Source organism: Gopherus evgoodei, chromosome 2, assembly GCF_007399415.2.
Source record: "Gopherus evgoodei ecotype Sinaloan lineage chromosome 2, rGopEvg1_v1.p, whole genome shotgun sequence".
NCBI classification, from domain to species: domain Eukaryota; kingdom Metazoa; phylum Chordata; order Testudines; family Testudinidae; genus Gopherus; species Gopherus evgoodei.
In genome coordinates this window covers 47123253-47145793 of record NC_044323.1, presented here as the reverse complement: position 1 = coordinate 47145793, position 22541 = coordinate 47123253, and the positions used below count along the sequence as shown (strand labels likewise).

Genomic DNA, 22541 nt, shown 5'->3' with positions numbered 1-22541 from the left:
TAGCAACCCCTGGAGTGGCACCTCTATGGCGTGGTATAAGAGGCACTGCGCATTCCCCCTACTCTCAGTTCCTTCTTACCAGACAACTCCAACCACAGGGGAAGGAGAGCAGGATGCCAAATGGACATAAGCAACACATCTCGAAGAACACCAATTACGGAAAAGGTAACTGTCTTTTCTTCTTCGAGTGATTGCTCATGTGCATTCCACAATAGGTGATTCCAAGCTATGTCTGCTGGAGGTGAGTAAGAGTTCACAGACTCTCGGGACAGAGTACAGCTTTGCTGAACCCAGCGTCCTCCCTGGTTTGGGAGACAATGGCATAACACGAGATGAACGTGTGAACCGAAGACCATGTGGCAGCCCTGCAAATGTCCTGAATGGGAACATGGGCTAAAAAGGCAACTGACAAGGCCTGCGCCCTAGTTGAGTGCACCCTCAGGATCAGCAGTGAGGAGACTCTCATAAGGTTGTAACAGGTAGTATACATGACATGATCCAGTTGGAGAGCCCGCTACTGAGTGGACATCGGCCGACCCCCGTCATGCGTTTGGCCAAAGCAATGAACAGCTGCGGGGACTTCCAGAACAGCTTTGTATGTTCCAGGCAAAAGGCCAGAGCCCATCTAACATCCAGCATGTGGAGGCGGCGCTCCCCACTGCACGCATGCAATTTGGGACAGAGCACCGGCAGGAAGATGTCCTGACCCATCTGGTTGGTGGAGACCACCTTGGGAGGAACAAAGGATGTGGTCGGAGCTGGACCTTATCCTTATGGGACACCGTGTACGGGGGTTCGGAGGTCAGGGCCCAGAGCTCCGAGACCTGCCTAGCTGATGTGATCACCCCAGGAAGGTACCTTCCACGAGAGGTGCAACCAGGAGCATGTAGCCAGCAGCTCAAACGGGGGACCCATCAACCAGGCCAGCACCAAGTTCAGTCCCACGCAGGACCAGGAGCCTAATGTATGGGAAGAGATGATCCAATCCCTTAATGAATGGCTAGTCATAGCATGGGAGAATACCATGTGTCCCTGCACCGGCGGGTGGAAGGCCAATATGGTCACCAAGTGCACCTTGATAGACGAGGGCACTAGGCCTTGGGCTTTAGGGTCATAGATTCATAGACTTAAGGTCAGAAGGGACCATTATGATTGTCTAGTCTAATCTCCTGCACAACACAGGCCACAGAATCTCACCCACTCACTCCCGCAACAAACCTCTAACCTACATCTGGGCCACTGAAGTCCTCAAATAATGGTTTAAAGACTTAAAGGTGCAAAGAATCCTCCAGCAAGTGACCCATGCCCCACACTGCAGAGAAAGACAAAAAAAACCCAGCGCCTCTGCCAATCTGCCTTGGAGGAAAATTCCTTCCCAACCCCATATATGGCAATCAGCTAAACCCTGGGCATGTGGGCAAGACTCACTAGCCAGACACCCAGGAAGAATTCTTTATAGTAACTCAGATCTCACCCCATACAACATCCCATCACAGGCCATTGGGCATATTTACCACTAATAGTCAAAGATCAATTAATTGCCAAAATTAGACCATCTCATCATATCATCCCCTCCAAAAACTTATCAAGGTTAGTCTTGAAGCCAGATATGTCTTTTGTCCCCATTGCTCCCCTTGGAAGACTGTGCCGGAATTTTACTCCTTTGATGGTTAGAAACCTTCATCTAATTTCAAGTCTAAAAGGTGAAGGAGGTAGTCTAAAATGAGTTGGATCGGAGCAGCCATGGGCGAAATGCCACGATCAGCTGCCCACCTTGAAAACCAAGACCACTTCGCCAGGTAGGCCTGACGTATGGAGAGCCATATGCTTTCCAGGAGGACGTGCTGAACCCCTTCCAAGCACATCCTCTCCTCCTGGCCTAACCATTGAGCAACCATGCTGGTGAGGTGGAGTGCCGCTAGGTTGGGGTGGAGGAGGGGGCCTTGGTCCTGGGAGAGCAGGTCCGGACGGGACGGCAACAGCCATGGTGGGGCGACTGCCAGGCTCGTGAGAGTCCCATACTAATGTTGTCTGGGCTATGCCAGGACGATCAGGAGGACCCAGACCCTGTCCATTTTTATCTTCTCCAAAACCTTGCCGATCAATGGGATCAGGGGGAAGGCATAGAGAAGCTGGCCCAACCAGGATAGAGGAAGGCACTGGAGATGGTGCCCGTGTCCAACCCTCCCCCCGGCCCCAGAGCAGAAGCGGGGGCACCAGCAGTTCTGCTGTGTCATGAACACGTCCACCTGGGGAGTTTCCCCCTTTTGGAAAATCCTGTGCACCACCTCTGGGTGTAGTGACCACTCGTGCTGAGAGGAGAAGTCTTGGCTCCGCCCACGAGTTCCAGGCGCCCAACAAGTGGTGGGCTTCCAGGCAAATATCGTGGGCTATACAGAAGTCCCACAGCCTGAGGGCTTCCTGGCAGAGGAGCTGGCCCCACCTTGCCTGTTAATGTAAAACATAGAGGCCATGTTGTCTGTGAGATCCCTGACCACACTGCCCTCTAGGTGCGAGCAGATAGCCGCACATGCCAGAAGAACCACCATGAGCTCCTTGACATTTATATGTAGGACAAGATTCTGCGCAGACCACAAACCTTGGGTCTAAATGTTCCCCACGGGGGCTCCCCACCCCAGGTCTGACATGTCCAACACTAGCTCCACTGATGGGGTCCTGCCCCTGAATGGGACCCCGTGGAACACGTTTCCAGGGGAGGACCACCATTGTATGGAGGTGATCACAATTTCGGGCACAGTGAGGACTTTTTCCATCCTGTCTCTGGACTGAGAGAACAGCGAGGCCAACCAGCGCTGGAGGGGCCTCATCCTGAGTCTGGCATGGTAAACCACATATGTGCACACTGACATGTGACGGAGGAGCTGGAAGCACCCTCTGGCTGAGGTCACAGGGACTGCATGATTGTGCCGATGAACTCCCTTAAGGTCTCGAACCTGTGCAGTGGGAGGGAGGCCCTGGCCAATGTCATGTCCAGGACTGCCCCAATAAACTCTATGCGCTGCACTGGGACTAACATGGACTTGGTGACATTTACCAACAGGCCTAGAGTGGCGCACGTGGACAGGAGGAGTGCCATGTGATCTCACACCTGCAACCTGGAGCTGCCCTTGACCAGCCAGTCATCGAAATAGGGGAAGATCTGGACCCTGCAACATCTGAGGTAGGCTGCTACCACAGACATGCACTTTGTGAACACCCTGGGAGCAGTAGACAGGCCAAATGGGAAAACCTAAGTGGTAGTACTCCTGTCCAACCGTGAAACGGAGGCAACGTCTGTGCCCCTCAAATATGTGAATGTGGAAGTACGCATCCTGCAGATCGAGGGTGGTGTACCAGTCCTCAGCATCCAGGGAGGGGATGATCGAGGCCAGAAAGACCATGCAAAACTTGAGCTTCACCATGTACTGGGTTCAGGCCTCACAGGTCCAGGATGGGCCTGAGCCCCCTTTGGCCTTCAGGATAAGGAAGTAGCAGGAGTAGAAACCCTTGTGTCTGAACTCCGCTGGTACCACTTCCACCGCTCCTAGGCCAAGAAGCTGCTCCACCTCCTGCTTGAGCAGGGACTCATGAGAGGGGCCCCTCAGGAGGGATGGGTATGGCGGGGTAGAGGTAAACTGGAGGTGTAGCCCAGAAAACGGTTGTTGAGGACCCACCAGTCCGAGGTCAGCCACAACTACTCCAGGAGAAAAGCACACAGCCAGTTGGAGAAGGGAAGCTTTATTGCAGGTGGATCCCTGGTATGAACTGGTAAGTCACTCCCAAGCATCCTGTCAAAACTGACGTTTTCCTGCCTGTTTGCCCATGGAGGGCCTAGGTTGGGGCACAGACCAGCATTGCCTCTGCGGGTGTTTCTTATAGTCCTGTAGGCCGGTCGTGTCGGGGCTCATCCCTCTCAGGCGCGGCGGGGAGCCAGGGCGCCTCCTAGCACGCTGCAGTCCGGGTAGGCTTAGCCCCTCCGCAGGTGTTGAGGGGGTACAGGGTCTGCAAACAAGGTAGAGCCCCGGCCCTCTAGCCGGGGTCGGGGCTCTCAAAGTAAATAAGCCCCAGCCCTTGGACAGGGCGGGGCAGTAACAGTTCAAGCTCAGACCTCTAGCAGGGGCTGAGCAAACACAGTTATCAGCCCAGGCCCTTGGCAGGGGGGGGCAAGTAGCAGTTCAACCTCAGGCCTCTAGCAGGGGCTGAGCAAGCACAGTATCAGCCCAGGCCCTTGGGGTTCAGGCGGGGCACCAAAAACAAGTCTAGTTAGCTCTGGCCCTCTGGATCAGGGCAGAGCAGTGGCAAAGTCAAAGGGGGCCCACCCCTTGGTTCGGGCGGGGCACCAAACACAAGTCTAGTTAACTCTGGCCCTCTGGATCAGGGCAGAGCAGTGGCAATAGGCGGGAAGAGGGGGAATCTGCCACCCGGTTACGGGTGGCAGGGGGAATGCAGGCCCTCCCACTCCACTGCGTTCCAGCCCAGGGCCCTAGCAGCGGTCAAGACCCGCTGCGGTCAGTGGGGATCCTGGCCACAACACATTGACATGGGTTCGGGCTCTTCAGGAGCCAAACCAGGGTCGGCTATCCCCGGGCTACTTCCAACCTCCCCCTCTCTGGGTACCTGGTCCTTGCCAGCGTCGTCTGGGGGGTCCCAGACCATGGGCTCCTCCGGGTACCGGTCATGGGGAAGCTCAGGCCACTCCTCGGGGTATCGGGCACACGGCAGGTCAGGCCGACGTTCCTCCGGGTACCGGGTCTGAGGCAAGTCCAGCCAGCGCTCCTCTGGGTAGTGGGCGCGGGGCAGGTCCGGCCAGCGCTCCTCTGGGTAGTGGGCGCGGGGCAGGCTGGGCCCGGCGGGAGCCCGGGCACCAGCGTCTGTCCTCTCCGGCAGCCTGCGCCCAACTGAGCGCTGGGGCCGGGCTTTTATACTTCCTGTCCCGCCCCTTGACTTCCGGGGGGCGGGGACAGGCAGTGCTGGCTCCGCCCACTGAGGCACCTCGTGTGGCTCGTCCCTCTTAGGCGCGGCGGGGAGCCAGGGCGTCTCCTTACAAGTCCCATGACTTTTTATAATGGGGCTCATATTTAGAGAGGGTGGCCTGGATGGGAGCCTGCTGCGGCTTAAACTTGGTCCTGATCGGAGCCGGGACATAGAGGCCAAGGGTCTTAAGCATTGTGCGGGAATCTTTCAAGCCATGCAATTTCATGTCCGTCTGTTCCACAAACATGGCCTTGCCATCCAATGGAATGTCCTGCAAGGAGTTCTGCACCTCGCTGGACAGCCCAGACAGCAGGAGCCACGACGCTCTCCTCATGGACACCATGGAGGCCATAGACCTTGCAGCAGTATCTGCGGCATCCAACACAGCCTGAAGGGCCGCCCTGGCAGCCGCTGTACCCACCTCCACCAGTCTTTAAATCCTTCCTGTCATGCTCTTGGAGGGAGTCCTCGAATTTGGGCAGAGAGCCCCACAAATTGAACTCGTACCTCCCCAGGAGGGTTTGGTGGTTCACCACCCTTAACTGGAAACTCTAGGATGAATAAACCTGTCTCCTGAATAGGTCCAGTCTCCTTGAATCTTTATTTTTAGGAGTAGGGGCTGGTTGGCCCTGTCTCTCCCTGTGGTTCACCAACTCAACCTCCAGAGAGTTGGGGGCAGGGTGGGTGTACAGGTATTCATGCCCCTTGGCAGGCATGAAGTACTTCCGTTCCACCCTCTTAGAGATGGGGGGCAAGGAAGCCGGTGTTTGCCACAAGGCATTCAAAATCTTTGCCCCACTTCATGAAGTGGAAGGGCCACCCTGCCCAGTGCGAAGGCCAAAAGGACGTTGAGTCCGAGGGTTCCTCCACACCCTTGGCTTGAAGGTTGAGGCTTGATGTAACCCTTTTCAACAGTTCCTGTTGAGCCTAGAGTCCTCCTGTGGAACAGGTGGAGGAGGGGTCGTAATCATCTCATCAGGGGAGGATGAGGACGAGGATGGGGGTGCGGTACTCTGTGTATCCACTAGTGCTGGAGTCCCACCACTTGGTCGCCCACCAACTCCTTCCTGGGAGGCTGAGATAGGGAGGCTGACGGTCTCTCCAAGGCTCTGGCCACTGAGCAAGCCACCACCGGGGGTTGTGTCGAAAGTCATGGGGCCCATTGATACCATGGTGCCAGCCAAGGAGCTCAGTGCCGCTGCACCTGTTGTGGAACCAGTGGAGCAGACTGTTCAGCCTGACTAGACTGTCCCATCAACTGACAACTGCAAAGGGAGGCCGTGCTGGCATACGACCTGCTGCTGTTCCAGGACTGGGAGGAGCAGTGGTGTCAGGAATGGTGCCGACCATGAGACCATGATCCCAGCATGGAGGAGCGGGAGTACCGCCAGTAGCAGGTGCTCTGCAACCGGCTCTGATGGGGTGGATTCATGACGGCGAGGTGCCAGCGCTTGATGCCTCGGACTGCGGGAGCGGTGCCACAGCAGGGACCTGGAGCAAGACGAAGGAGCGAGACGAAGAATGGGAACAGCATCGGTGCCCATAATGCGATGGGCTACGATAGCCTCTTGGAAATGAGGACCTCTGATGCTGTCTGTCCTGGTCTTGACGAGGCACACTCTCCTCATGGGGTCTACAGCCCCTCGATGCAGAGCAGTGCCTGGAACTCCTGACAGTCGGTACCCAGCCAACAGTGACCAGCACAGACTGCACATGGGGTGGTCACTGAACATTCCCTAGACCATGAACGGTACTGAGCAGGCAGCAACTGCGGAGATCCAAGCAGTGGCTTGCCTCTGGACCAGGGAGCCTATGGTGGCAGTGCCCCTGGTACTAGCAGAGACGCAATGTCCCGGGCCACTTGCAGGGCCTCCTGCGTGGAGGGCACCCACACACCTGGGGAGGTCGGTGTAGAGTGGGCTGGGCTACTCCACTCAACCTGAGTCAGAGACCTGGAGGCCAACAGGGATCGAGAACTGCCCAATGTGGGTCTCGTCTCTCCCCCAGTCTTACTCAGGTATGTTGGCAGAGAAGACCTCTTCTAAGCTTTTTTTGGAGTGTCCCATGGATGGGACGGGAGTGGTGCCTGCTGGTGGAAGGCACTGAAGGGTCACTGCTCACTGATGTTGCTGTGCTTGGTGCCGACTCGGAGCAGCGCACCGGAGTTGGGGTCAAGGCCAATTCCATCAGAATGCCTCAGAGCCGAATGCCCCTTTCCTTCTTGGTCTGAGGCTTGAAGGATCTGCAAATCTTGCAGCGATCACTGAGATGGGCTTCCTCCGCACAGCATAAACAGTCCATGTGCAGATCACTCACTGGCATCGGCCGCTTGCAAGTGTCACGTGACTTAAAGCCCAGGGCACAGGGCATGACCCAACCCGGGCGCACTAAACTACCGTATATGCTCATTCATAAGCCAAATATTTTTGGTAATAAAATGATGCATCAAAGAGCAGAGGGTCGGCTTATAAATGTGTCTACACCAAAATTTGATGATTTTAAACTTTATGGAATCACTGAATTGAATATCTAATACATTGTTATTTTGTTTAATTGGAGCATCTGCAAGCATGGAGCTCCTCAGCTCCCTGTAGCCGAGGACTGAGGTGATAAGAATCAGGGAGGCAAGTGACATTGAGGCAAGTGAATGGTGGCAGTGGAAAGTCACTTAGTTGTTGACTGAAGGAGTCCTGAGGTGCCTGGTGATGTACTGAGCTTGCAGTAGTAGAGTCTGTGACATTACAGGGTATGTCTAGACTGCAGCTGGGAGATGCGATTCCCAGCACAGGTAGACAGACTCGCAGATATTGTGGCACGGGTGGCAGCTCAAGCTAAGCACCCAAGCTGATGCCCAAGGGGTTGGGCAGGTTGGACTTGGGAGGCTAGGGTGAGCCGCTGCCCATGCCACAGGTCCACAGTACTTTTAGTGTGCTAGCTCAAGCAGAACTAGCTATATGTCTGTCTGCCTGCACTGGGAATCACACTTCCCAGCTGCAGTCTAGACATACCCAGTGGAGCAACATACAGGAATACAGAGGCTGGGAAGCTGTTACTCCATGAGAGCATGATGCTTTGAAGGTTAAATTCTGAAAAGACTGTATAAGTGGTTGATAGGGGCAGCCCTGGGGTTACTACTGAAGCCTGAGGTATCACTTTGATATAATGGGTGAAAAAGGGGAAGAAGGATGCGCAGGCCTGACTCACTCCAATTTTCCTTGCTTTTATTGGGAATGGTTATGGCTGAGTCTCAGCTTCCAGAGGAACTGTAGGATTTGAAGACTTACCTGTGCTAACAGCAATGGGAGCTGGAGTGGAAAGGTCAGTTTATATCCTTACAAATAAATAATTATAATTAATGAATAATAATACAATGCCATAAAACTCTTAGCATTCCTTTGGACATCATCAGTTATGCTGATACCCCAACAGTAAACAGAAGAATGCTGAAGAAATGCAACAAAATGCAATGATCAGCAAGTGCTGGAACAAACTGTTAGTGAATTAAATTGTATTTTCTAATTCTAAAAGAAAAAATAAAGAAGGAAAAACCCTAATGTAATATACCTCATTATTTATTTTTTATAAAAACATATTTTCAGCAGCAAGGCACACACAACAGATCCTGTAATAAGGATCATGCAATTTCTTCCTCTCCATTCATACAGCAATAATTGGACAGAGTTCTCTTTAAACCATTTAGTATCCTCCTTTCTACTGCTGCATGTTTCATTATACTGTACATAAAGTATAATTCTGATTACTGATGCAGAAGTTAAAGTACTGCAAATCTCCTTTTTGTTCCCACTCTTCAAATTTATAAAAATAAATAAAAATTCCAGATTGTGAAACCCAAAAACTCACTAATGATTTTAGGCACTTCAATTCAATTTTACTACTACTATGAATCAATTTCCAGTATTTAAGATACATCCTTGTGTGCAAGACACTGCCACTCTATCAAGCACACTATTACTGACAAATTGCTTACTTTCTCCTAAAATATATATAAAATAAATTAATTGGAATATAAATATTATACTTACATTTCTGAATATAGAGCAGTATAAACAAGATATTGTCTGTATGAAATTTTAGGGTGTACTGACTTCACTAGCGCTTTTTATGTAGACTGTTGTAAAACCTGGCAAATATCTAGATGAGTTGAGTTTCCCCGGAAGACCTCTGTGCACCCACAGGCATACGCCTATCCCTGGCTGAGAACTACTACCATATAATACCCAGTTGCAAAATGTTCTCAGAGCAGCCAATTGGTTAAATACGAATGTTTTGCTCATGATCTACACCGGTTCCTTATGTTCCTTTTTGAACAACGCTTACATTCTATTTTACTAAAGCCATTTCTCTATCTCAGCAATGGTAAAATTCCATTACAACTGCTGTGAAATCTGACCACAATGGGCAAAGTTACACATACCATGCAGCTAGACTAGAGCTCTCTTTACATCACTGTGGTAGTCAACTCTGCAGCTTTCAAATCACGTATGGCACTGTTTTCTTCTTAGTTCAGCGGGTACAGACAAAACTATTTGGTCATTATTAAGATTAAATTTTTGCATAACTGAAAACTCCGCTGGGGATTTAGAAAATGTATTTGTATTCAAACTTTTAGCTCTACAGTATCTGTATTCATGGATATACACATTATATACAAAAAGATCATCTAATGATGGTCTCTAGAGAAAGCATGTGATAAATGACAGCTTGGCGTAATCCATATAAATGCAGAGTTAGAGTTACTCCAATGTTGCTGCAATAGTCCCCCTAACCCAGGTGGATAAAAATCAATGATTAAAAAAAAAAGAAATTTTTTTTTATAAAATGCTTTTTGAGGAAAAACCTATCTAAAGATAGTTTTAATTAAGATACATTATAGCTCATCATGTAATAGGGATTATAAATTCTAATTCTATAGTATGAGACAATATATTCATGTAATGGTTAAGAAAAGTTTTGTAAAGGAGTGCCAATAATTCAAGGATTAGGGACCCAATCTTATGGGGTTCCACAGGCTTCTGTACAGATTATTTAGGTTAATCTTTCTATCTAACCAATGGGACTTCGTGCTCAATCTAGAAGATACCATCAGAGAGGCTTAGTTTTGCAGTTCTCAAACTGTGGATTTGTCTCTCCAGAGGTAACATGCTTGTTAACAGCAAAAATGTTTGTAAATAAATAAATACTATATAGAGGTGAGAAATAACAGACCTCAATTCTATTGGTCCTCTGCGAATTTTGTGCACACAGAATCAATCCCTCACCTTTCTCTAGAAAGTTTCAATGAATAGAAGTATCAGAGGGGTAGTCGTGTTAGTCTGGATCTGTAAAAAGCAACAAAGAGTCCTGTGGCACGTTATAGACTAACAGATGTACTGGAGCATAAACTTTCATGGGTGAATACCCACTTTGTCAGACGCAGTCGGTATTCACCCACAAAAGCTTATGCTCCAATACATCTGTTAGTCTATAAGGTGCCACAGGACTCTCTGCTGCTTTTTAATGAATAGAAGATTATTGGAGGCGGAACAGAACTGAACAAGAAGAGGTCTGGAGATAAATGCGAGAAGCAAGGGACATATGCTTGTTTTGTTAAAATATATGTTTGCTGTTGAAGAAAAAATCCAGAATACTTAACGTTGTTGTTTTAGTTAAATAAAACAATTTAAATGTCTGTCTGGTGATGTTCTCCTCCTACTACAGCATGGAAAGAAAATCCTCCAAATCTTAACGATTAACCCGATTGTATTGGAGATAGTTCACCTCCCAATGACTTCATAAATATCTGCTTCAATTATCTTTGGTAAATGAAATAACTAATCAATCATTCATTTTCTGATATAGCTGTAAAACTAATCTGAAAAGTTTTCAGACTAAATCAGTTTAAACATGTATAGTGTGTACCCTCTAAAAATGAAACCTACATCTATCTCTGAGTTGTGAAGAATATGTATTAAGATTATAAGAACCAACAGCAATGCACTTTTATGTAGAAAACTATGATTAGATTGAGTCTTCCTGACTAGTGATTTAAATCATGATTTAAATCCACCCTGCCCCCAATCCCTACTGAGGGCCAGATATCTGTTCAGGTGTCGCTGAATGTCAACATTGCTTAAAGTAAGAATAGGCGGAAGAGAATGGTGAGGAAAACTAAAAAGATTTTGGAAGAACAGCTTAAATACTGGAACACCAATCTATATAGATGCTTATTCCCAACCACTGCAGTATCTTAGTACATCATATAATTATTAATGTGAGCACACAAGGTTCTCTTTTCTGCTCTCTCTATTTCAGTTAGCAGGATTTTTTTGCATGCAGTATTATTGTGGGAAAAGTCGGGTCACAGAAATTCCCTTTTCCATGTACAATTGGCCAAGAGATTGTTCACCCCATTCTGCTGGATTCAGACTTTGCAACAGTGACCACAAATTAATTGTAATTCTCTGTGACTAGTAATGAAACAGAAACCCTATAGGAACTCCATTGGTTCATAATGAATCTGTCTAATACTACAGATTGCCAAGAACATGGACGATGGATAATCATAAAGATTTCTGTAAACTCCCCATTAGTATCCTATACATGTTTGTCTTATTCACTTTTTGTTATGTGCAGTGATAATACACGTCCCCTTCTTTTGCATATTAGAAGTATGTGCATTGATACAGTAAAAAACAGGTCATTTACAGGGCTGATTAGCCTTTATTGGCTAAAATAAAAACAAAGAGGAGTCCTTGTGGCACCTTAGAGACTAACAAATTTATGGGCATAAACTGTCATGGGGTTATGCCCAAATAAATTTGTTAGTCTCTAAGGTGCCACAAGGACTCCTCATTTTTGCTGATATAGACTAACATGGCTACCACTTTGAAACATGGCTAAACTAGTGACTACTGTGTTTAATCTGTGACTTTGGATCACTCTTTCATAATGGTGACAATTAGACATTGATGCCCTCAGAATGAGTTCTAATGAGAATTATACCGATACAGTGTGGACCATCAACTTGAGAACACAACATATTTCAAAGGATATTTTATTAGTCCCAAAATTCCAAAAGTGGAGGTTTTTAAATGAAGACTAGATATTGTCAAAGGAGTAATTATATGCATCTTCTCATGTATACATATACCTATCTTGTCCAATTTATTTTTTTTTAAAATCCAGAGAAGAAACTCAGTGTCATTTCTTCTTCAAAGGAGTTAGAGCCCAGACATAAAATCATAGAAATGTAGGACTGGAAGGGACTTCAGTAGGTGATCTAGTCCAATCCCTGGCACTGAGGCAGGACTAATTATCATCTAGACTATCCCTGACAGGTTTTGTCTAATTTATCCTTAAAATCATCCAATGACGGTAATTTGTTCCAATACTTAACTACCCTTACAGTTAGAAAATTTTCCCCGATGTCTTACCTAAATCTCTCTTGATGCAATTTAAGCCTGCCTTCAGTGATTACAGAAAACAATTTATCACCTGCCTCTTTATAACAACCTTTTATGTACTTGAAGACTGTTATGTCCGCTCTCAGTCTTCTCTTCTACAGTATAAACAAAGCAATTTTTTTCAATCTTTCCTCAGAGGTCATGTTCTCTAGACCTTTAATCATTTTTGTTGCTCTCCTCTGGACTTTCTTCAATTTGTCCACATCTTTCCCAAAGTGTGTTGCACAGAACTGGACACAATACTCTCGTTGAGGCCTTATCAGTGCTGAGTAAAGCAGAATTACTTTTCATGTTGTGCTAACAACACTTCTACTCATACATCCCAGAATTATGTTTAGATTTTTTGCAACAGTGTTACAATGTTGACTCATATTTAGTATGTGATCTACTATAATCCCCAGATCCTTTCCTGCAGTACTCCCTCCCAGGCAGTCATTTCTCATTCTATATTTGTGCAAATAATTATTCCTTCCTAAGTATAGTACTTTGCATTTATCCTTATTGAATTTCATCCTATTTATTTCAGACCATTTCTCCAGTTTGTCAAGATCATTTTGAATTCTAGTCCTGTCTTCCAAAGTGCTTGCAACTCCTCCCAGCTTGGTATCATCCACAAACTTTATAAAAGTGTATTCTGTGCCATTATCCAAATCATTTATCAAGATATTGAATAGAACTGGCCCCAGGACAGACCTCTGCTGAACCATTCGACAAGTCCTTCCAGCTTGATTGTAAACCATTGATAACTGCTCTCTGAATACAGTTTTCCAACCAGTTATGCACCCGCCTTATAATAGGTTCATCTAGGTTACAGTTCTCGAGTCTGTTTATGAGAAGGTCATGTGAGACAATAACAAAAACCTTACTAAAGTCAAGATATATCACATCTACTGCTTCCCCACATCCATAAGGCTTGTTACCCGGTCAAAGAAGGCTATTAGGCTGGTTTCACATGATCTGTTCTCAACAAATCCACATTGACTGTTACTTATCTTATTTTCTTCTAGGTGCTTACAAATTGATTGATTGATTGATTATTCACTACATTATTTTTCCAGGTACTGAAGTTAAGCTGACAGGTCTATAATTCCCTGGGTTGTCCTTATTTACCTTTTTTAAGATAGGTACTATATTTGCCCTTTTCCAGTCCTCGGATATTTCTCCCGTCCTCCACAAGTTCTCAAAGATAATTGCTAATGGCTCAGAGATCTCTTCAGCCAGTTCCTTAAGTATTCTAGGATGGACTTCATCAGGCCCTGCTGACTTGAAGACATGTAACTTGTATAAGTAATTCTTAACTTGTTCTTTTCCTGTTTTAACCTGGGATCCTATCCCAATCATTAAAGAATGTACCTTACTGAAGATGGATCTGATAGTGGTACTTGGACTTACCAGTGTTAGTAACCAAAAATTAGTCCAGATATTTTTTTCACACTATAACATAAATTATGTAATTGTTCTTTAAATCTACCAGTTTGACAGGCATAATGATATGAAATAAGTGTGAGCACTAGTTTCTATCGAAATACTCTTATGCAATCCATAAATATTTATTTCTCCCTGAAGACCAAGTACAATAGGAGCTGAAAGCATTTTTAAAAATCATGAGACAGAGGGAAACATAACAAACAAACAAACCAAAACCCACAGAAAGTCCTAAAATCTGGGGCAAGGCCAACCTCAGAGGCAGAGTACCTTGGGAACAAAAGAAATGAGAGGAAAGACACGTACTCACAAAACAATAATCACACATTTCCACACAAAAATGCTCAAAATAGAACCAAGCATCAGTCTTATATTTTCTGATACACTCTTGCAAGAATCTAAATTAATCATAGACACTCACACTCTCAAACACTGCTTTTTCAGACACAACTTTTGGCTGTCAAAAGTGCGCCAGAATATAGTCCAGTTTAGTCAGATGTGCTACTTAAGACAAGCAACATGATATAATAGCTAACTGTAAACCACAAATACAATTGTTGGGCCTAACTTATTATGGGGGACTCTGCCTGAAGTCAGTGGGATGTTATTCTCCTGTGAATAACAGGAATAATTAATCCACTACTTGGATATATAGCTGTAGTCATCTTAGATTTGTGTAACATACTTTGAGACTAAGGGAAACACAAGGCATGATCCTACTCACAAAATTGCCATTATTGCATTTTGGCTACAAGTTAATAATTTCAGTGTCTGATGATATTGGTGACATCAGTGTGATAATTACACAGAGAGAAATGTTCTTGAAGTCTTAATACATCATGCTGAAACGTATTTTACTTTTCCACTCTTATCACTGAATTATAGTTTAAAAGTTAAAACAATTATTTGCTCTGGCAGCACTCACAGTATATTGGATGATACTTTAGTTACACATAGCTAACACTACTGCCCCGCCCAGCTACAAGATCCGTCATGAAAGCTTCCTCTCTACCAAAGTATTGTCTAGTATGTTGATTTAAATCAACTGAAGATTTGTCCCCAGAATACTTACATAATACTGCAGTCAGAGAAAAGAGGAGGAAGTGGAGCACAGGATCTGTAGGTATATTATATGCTTTCCTCATGAATGCTGGGTTCCATGTAGTTTGTGCCCGACCTCTCTGCAAGACTGAACTTCCCATATTTAGAAGAACATTCAGTGCATAATGGGTGAATCTCCCCAGGCTTAGTATTCTGAATCCTTTCCCTCCTGCAGGTTTTAGTGAAAGGAAATATGATTGTAGACTAATATGTTTTAAAAATCTCAAGTCCAAATCATGTATTTCCCCTTGATGCACTTTCCTTCCTTTAATAATTTAACATCCTCCCACTAAATAATATGATCAGTGGGTAGCACCTGTTATCCAAATGACTATATAGCAACCTGTCACCTCCCTCTCAATTTGCTAGTGGCTAAGCTATGAAAAATTTATTCTCAAATGATTTATTTGTAATTATCAGAAGCACAATGCACTTTCCTCTTCTGCTGCTGTCCTATGGATGTAGGGAATATGACAAAGATAAATCAACCAACTTCATTCAAGTGGTTTCATTGGGAATTGAGAGCATGCTGCAGTATTTTTGCAGAAGGTGCTCAGCCTCTCAAATGATCATGCTCTCTAATATTTACTGCACTGAAAACTTTTCCTTAAATGTTCTACATTTTTACACTACGGAAATGTCTTAAAGACTTTAAGACCAGAAGGGACCATCATGATCATCTCGTCTGGCCTCCTGCACATAGCAGGCCACAGAACCTTGCCCATCCTGTAATAGACCTACAACCTCTGGCTGAGTTAATGAAGACGTGAAATTATGATGCAAAGACTTCAATTTACAAAAAATGTACCATTTACACTTGCTTAAACCTACAAGTGACCCATGCCCCTTGCTACACAGGAAGGTGAAAAACCTCCAGAGTCTCTGCCAATCTGCCCTGGGGGAAAATTCCTTCCCAACCCCAAATATGGTAATCAGCTGGACCCTGAGCATTTCAGAGGACACCTGGGAAAGAATGCTCAGTCATAATTCAGACCCCTTCCCATCAGGTGTCCCATCACCAGCCGCTGGGGATATTTGCTACTACTAGTCACAGATATACGTCATTGTAGGCAGTTTCATCATACCATCCCTGCCATGAACGTAGCAAGCTGTCTTGAAGACAGTTAGGTTTTTTGCACTCACTGGTCCCCTTGGAAGGCTGTTCCAGAATTTCACTCCTCTGACAGTTAGAAACCTTCATCTAATTTCAAGCCTAAACTTGTTGATGGCCAGTTTACAGCCATTGTTCTTGTCATTTTGTTACAGATTTTGCTGTTGTGGTGGTGGTAAAATTGGGGGGTTTCAGGGTGCCAAATGTAGGTCCAGTCTGCTGCAGAATACATAGGGCCTCAACTATACTAAATAAAGTATCGTAGATAAAAAGTGCTCACCATATTGATTTGTAGCTTTGCTATGGGGATATAAACCAAGACTGACTAGTATCCAAAGGACATGGTCTGAAGTCTTCTTTATTACAGTATCCCCATTATAGCATTGCAGCAAGGATGGGATAAGCGTAATTGGGCCAGATCCTCAAGTGCCATAAATGGGAAGCTGTTTTACACCGGATGAGGCTCTGGCCACACATGTATGGAGAATTGCGCAGGTTCATGTCCCAGAGCACTCACTCCCATCGCCAAGACAAAATAAGAAAGAAAAATGCAGAGTTTATATACAGCAGATTAAGAATTTGTTTCCTCTATGTTACATTTGAATGTAATCAATCTCCATTTCAACAAGTTGTTGAATACTCTTGCACTAGAACCTTGTACAATAAAGAAAAAAAGTTACTTCTCAGAGATTTCCAAGAGGAAGGGTGGTGACCTAAAAAGTAGTAAAGGAAACTACTCACATAACAATTTCAATATCCCTGCTAAAAACAGCTCCCTGGAATTATGAGTCTCTTCCTCTTCATGCTCAAACAATTGGAAAATTACAGATAGTGTTATATTTTTAAGCTAACAGGTTACAGAGAAAATAAGAAAGGAAACATAAAATAAGGATTTCTGAAAAATGAAGTCCAGCTATTTATTTCTGTAACTTCTCCTGTGGTTGTGTTAGGGTTTGTCCACCCAGGAGAAAGTTACATCAGTTGAACTACAGGTGTAATTTTAAACAGATGCAAATGACTATGTGGCCATGCTTACTTTACTTTAAGAGTGACTTATTGCAGGTTAGAATCTGCTCTACACTTAAAACTTGGCTGACATAGCTTCAGTGGTTAGGGGTGTGAAAAATCCATACTCCTGAGCAACATAGCTATGCTGAGCTAATCCCCACAGTAGACATAGCTAGGTCTATGGAAGAATGATTCCATCTGTCAGAGAGGTGGAGTTTCTACAGTGACTGTAAAACCCCTTCCGAAGCTGTAGGCTGTGTCTATGCTATGGGGTTATTCCAGCATAGTTACAGCACAGTGGCTATGCTGCTATACTTCCTGTAGTGTTGTCAGTTGGAAACAGGTTTAAACTAAACCAAAATAAATCACTCTTGAAATATAATAAGAATATCTACAAGCTTAACTACAGCAGTTTAAAAATAGATTAAAGTTAAATGAGTGAAACTTTCATGTGTAATTAAGGCCCTATTCTGGGAGTTATATATATATTGTGGAATTGGCCTTTAAAATAAAATATTATCTTGTTTAATGTAATTTCTTGTGCAATACAGTCATCTATAAAAGTACATATATTGCCCAAAGCTACTGTAGTATATAGGCATCTCACAATCATGAATGTGTTTATCCTCACAACGGGTGCTATTATCCCCATTTTACAGATGGCAAACTGAGGTATAGAGAAGATATGTCACACAGGAGGTATGTAGGAGGAACTGAACCCAAGTCTCAAGCTATTGCCCATTAGACCAATGTTTCTCAAATGCTGACACCATAGCTCCATGCAACCACCAGGGGCTTGTTGTGTGGCCACAACAGTTCGCTGGGTTGTGACGGGAGGGGGGGAGGAGAAGCATCGGCCCCTCCCACTTCCTCCTTGTTGTTCCTGGATATGCTGCCCTGCACCACCTCTAGAGAGAGATAGGACAGAACGCTGCAGGAGCAAGGAAAGTTCTTGACCCACACTGGGGAGATGGGGGTTGGGCAACAGGTTCTAGTGGGACTTCAGGAACCTGGCCTTGCGGCCCTGGGCTCCAACAGCGGGGCAGCAGGTACTGACCGTGGGCACTGAGCCCCAGTCCTGGCTGCATGGCAGCAGACACCCGGCCCTGGCTCTGGCCATGAGACTGCGTGGCTCATCACTCACCCCCATCGCCCCTGGCCCCTGCTGTCTCCCATGGCCCTATATCCATCACCCCCATCTCCACCCCATCGCTGGACCCCGCTGCCTTCCTGGCCTCTCATCCATCCCTTGTGTTACCCCAGGCCTCCGCTTCCTCCCCCGGCCCCGCTCCATCCCACCATCGCCTCTGGTTCCTGCTGCGTCCCCTTCAGCCTCCGCCCTCCCTCCCCACCCCAATCCAGGGCTTACTGGATCCTGGGGCTTGCTGAGAAAAGTGATATTAAGAAACAATGCAAGTATCACTGTTCACAGCAGACTTACTAGTTATCTGTGAACAGTGATACTTGCATGTTTGTTAATATCACTTATCACTTTTCATAGCCTCCCAAGTACCTAAAGTGTGCTGTGATATTAACAAATATACAAATATCACTTTTCACAGCAAGCCCTGGGACCCACTAAGCCTTGGATGAGGGAGCCAAAGGGGGAGGCAGCATTATTTTTATTATTGAGTCTGCCAAAAAAAAACCTACAAATATAAATTACAATGAACCTTAGATGTGAACCTGTGCATTTTTAATTGTTTTTCCTAAAGTTAATGAAGTATTTTAGAAAAAGTGTTAGTGCGGCCACCAGTGAGAGTTGGTGGCCACACTTTGAGGCCACCAAAAAACTTGTTGTAAGAACCCCTGCACAAGGCCATCCTTCCTCTCTGTATTCAAGTATTTAATTTGTTCTAAGTTTTAGAGTTGCCAAGCTTAATAGCTGGTGATATTTTCTATTAAATAAAGGACAAACCCTAGTCCCTAAGCACATGCACACTCCTACAGCCCCAGAACAAAGGGGAAATAGTGTAGTTCCACTACACAAGAAGAAATGAATGCAACAGTTCTGCAGCATCTCTGCACCACAGAACCTAGCTCTTCATGTGCCTCACTATATGCTAGTATGTGGAGAGAGGAGTATACTGTCCAAGGAAGTTGGGGGATCTGTGACTTCTCAAATACACAGGTCAAACCCTCCATCTGCAGCAAGGATCTCTGAAAACCTAAGGCTGCGGGAGCAGCTATAGAATTACTCTGCTGTCACTTCACAGATTGGGGAGAATTCCTCACCCTATGTACAGTCGATTTACTCTGGCTTTGTGCAGGATCCCGAGTTCAGTCTAAGTGAATAATATTGTTTATATTAACATACTAATCAAGACATAGAAATCTTTCCTTTATGTGAATAGAAATCAAGGCACAACAGAATATATACAAGGAACACATACACATACAAAGCTCAGGGGAAGAGGCCTAACATTATTCATGCATATCAACACACTAATTAAACATCCTTTAAACTAATGAGACTATGGCACATCCTGTTTGAGAGTAAGACGTATACGTTGTAATTATAAAATGAACGGAAAATAAACAACATGAATCAACTGTCTTTTCCCACACTGAACTAAGAAATAAAGGAATTTGGAAAGGTTAAACCATCTAGTAATGCACAATATCCAAGTGAAATGAAATATCATCCACTGGCAGGAATCATAGCATAAGATGGAGCCGTTTCACTCGCACAGTGCAAAGGAATGGTGCCTGAATTTCAGCACCACAGAATGCCTCCTCCCATCATGAACTCTAATGATTATCACAGTTTTGCCTTGTAGGTCATAGTGTAGAAAAAGTGGTTAACGCTTCTACTTGTGATATTGCTATAGATATCAGGCTGTGAGGACCATGTGACTTAGTAATACACTGAACTCATTGATGCCATAATTAGATTATGTTGTCACTTTGTACTTATTTAAAATGTTATTCTATTAGAAGCTTCTCTCCTATTGTGTCTTGAGGGACTATTTGGTTTTACATAGTCCCTTCACATTCCTCTCAAGAATACTACATGCATACATAAAAGAGGTTCTACTCTGTATTTCTTGTACACTTATTATTCTCAGAGTTCAATAAGAATTTTTCATTTGCCAGGAATTCAGAGTCAGGCCCTATTATACCAAGTATGATCAAGATATTATTGTTTGTTTTTGGAGTGTACTCTGCATACACTGTGCAAGTTTAAAAGACCAAAAACATCCATTAAATCCTGTTCAGATACACAGTATGAAATTTAGATTGTATACATATCTAGTGGTATAAAATATAATAGACTCTATTTCTGAAAAAGTTTAGGAAAACAGCAAATGAAAATATCAAGAAATTTTTCAAATTATTCTTCTGCTTTGAATAAAGAAGCAAACTGCATATTCTAGATAGCCTACAGCATAAAGAGGATTGGAACAGCTCCAGCACGCGAAAGTTGATGGTCCAATCTGTGATTTCTAAAACAATGTCACACATGGAAAGTGTTTGTAATTCAGTGGATTAGAAGACTGAAAAACTACTCTGTTTTTCAAACACCAATACATTATTCATGAGTAACCTTTTTTTAACCTATGAAAATCAAAGTTGAACCAGAAATTAGAATTTTGGCCACCTAAAAGGAAAAAATATATTCATTACCTACAGCATTCTTACTATAAAGAGCAGCTCTTGGCAATATATACTCTTCTACACAGGTCATAAACCCTGGTTCTCAGCTCTGTTCTCTAGTAGTGTTCTCTGCATCAATACTTTTAATGTGCTGAATCTGTCAGAGACCAATTAGTATGACTATAACTGTTGCTTCAACTAGCTGTTAAATCCAGGAGCTCTTCACAATAATGATTACTATTACAGAGCACCTTGAAAGCCATTTCCTCAAACATCCCCTTAGAGAGATCCCTTATCTCACATTATAAATAGAAAGTGAAGGGCCAAATTCTGATTTTAGCTGCATCAAATGCCTAAGTAACTCCATAATCTCCAATCACAGGAGATACTCTGAAATTACACAAACGTAACTAAGAGCAGAATTTGGCCTTGTAATGCAGTTGAGGACAGATCTGAAGCAACACTGTGCACCTGCTAAGTGCAAAAACAGATGTAGATTTAATTATAAACAGGAATGTCAAATTATGACAACTTGTTTGGATGTTGTTGTTTTTTAAAAGTAGGGACATTTGAATAGCTTTAATGTTAATCAAAAATAAAGGACTTTTCATCCAAATCAAAGAGACTTGGAACGTCTGTTTAAAAGCTAAACTCCTGTTGGATCCCAACCATAAGCCTTCAAACATAATTAGTAAAAGCTTTGTAACCTCCAGGGCCTCAGGGTGGGCTGTGTGTGGCTAAGAAGCTAAGTGATTATTATTACTATTGTCTAGATTACAGCTCAGATTGAAACTGCATTTAAACCACATTACATAATAAGAAAGGTTTACTGCTGCTAAGAGACTACATAGGAAGAGTTCTATCAATTAATGTTTTTCAAAATATGTTGCTGGAGGAAAATAAATCTTTGCTTTGTGATATAATGAGCCAAACTTGCCCTTGTTGTAACTCTGCTAATTTCAGTGGAACCACTTCAGAGAAAATCTGGACCAATATTGTTAATTAATACAAAGTCTCCAAAGAGAGAAAGTCATTTAAAGTCATGTATTTTACAAAAGTTTCTTGACTGTTTTCTAACAACCTTGAAAAATATTAAAATCAGCTGTTTTAAAAATCTTTTTTTTTCCTTTCCCACTATGTTTGCTGTTTGATGTGTACATTTCACTTAAGAAAGCTAATGAAAACAGCAGTGTGCATTGCCTGTCTAGCTATCCTCTATTTCTCTTTCACAATACTATAATTTCCAAGTTCCAACTTGACCTGGAGAATGTCTGAACATGAACAATAAATGGCTTCGCTAATGTTTTTAAACTAAGTATGAAACATTTCTGTCAATATGAGGTTTGGTAAACAAAGAGTTATACTTATTATTGTACAAAACCTACCGTAAATATGGAAACTAAACTACCTATATTTAAACTGACCATCTACCAACGATATTAGTAGCAACTTTAGGGCTAGGTGATGTATGCATCTCATTGAGCAGGACGCATTAGGGACTCCATGCTACACACCAACCTGCCAGTTTCAGGGCCACCCCTAATTCCCCCTTCCTAGTGCCAGCTGACTGGTGTCAGCGTGCTGGGATCAATCCCCTAATTATTCTGCTCAGAGAGTCGTGTCCCTCCTGACTTCCCAGCCCTTGGCTAGGGGCCACCGCCAGAGGCTCCCGAACCCCCGAGAGGCTCAGCACTGCCTCTGGCCATCAGGCGGCACCACGGCTGAGGACCTGGCAGGACAAGGGCAGCGAGGGGCACTGCACAAGCACAGCAGAATCGGGAGGTGGAGGAGAGCAACTGGGGCCTCGCACTGGTCTCTTCACGGAGGGCCCAGGCCGAGGGAAGGCAGCTGGAGAGGAGCCC

The 22541-nt window shown here is 44.5% G+C and overlaps 1 protein-coding gene across 1 annotated transcript in view; it reads right to left on the bottom strand.

The window, feature by feature from the left end:
• LOC115645644 (probable acyl-CoA dehydrogenase 6) overlaps positions 1-22541 on the bottom strand; it is a 154200-nt gene that overhangs the window by 131202 nt on the left and 457 nt on the right.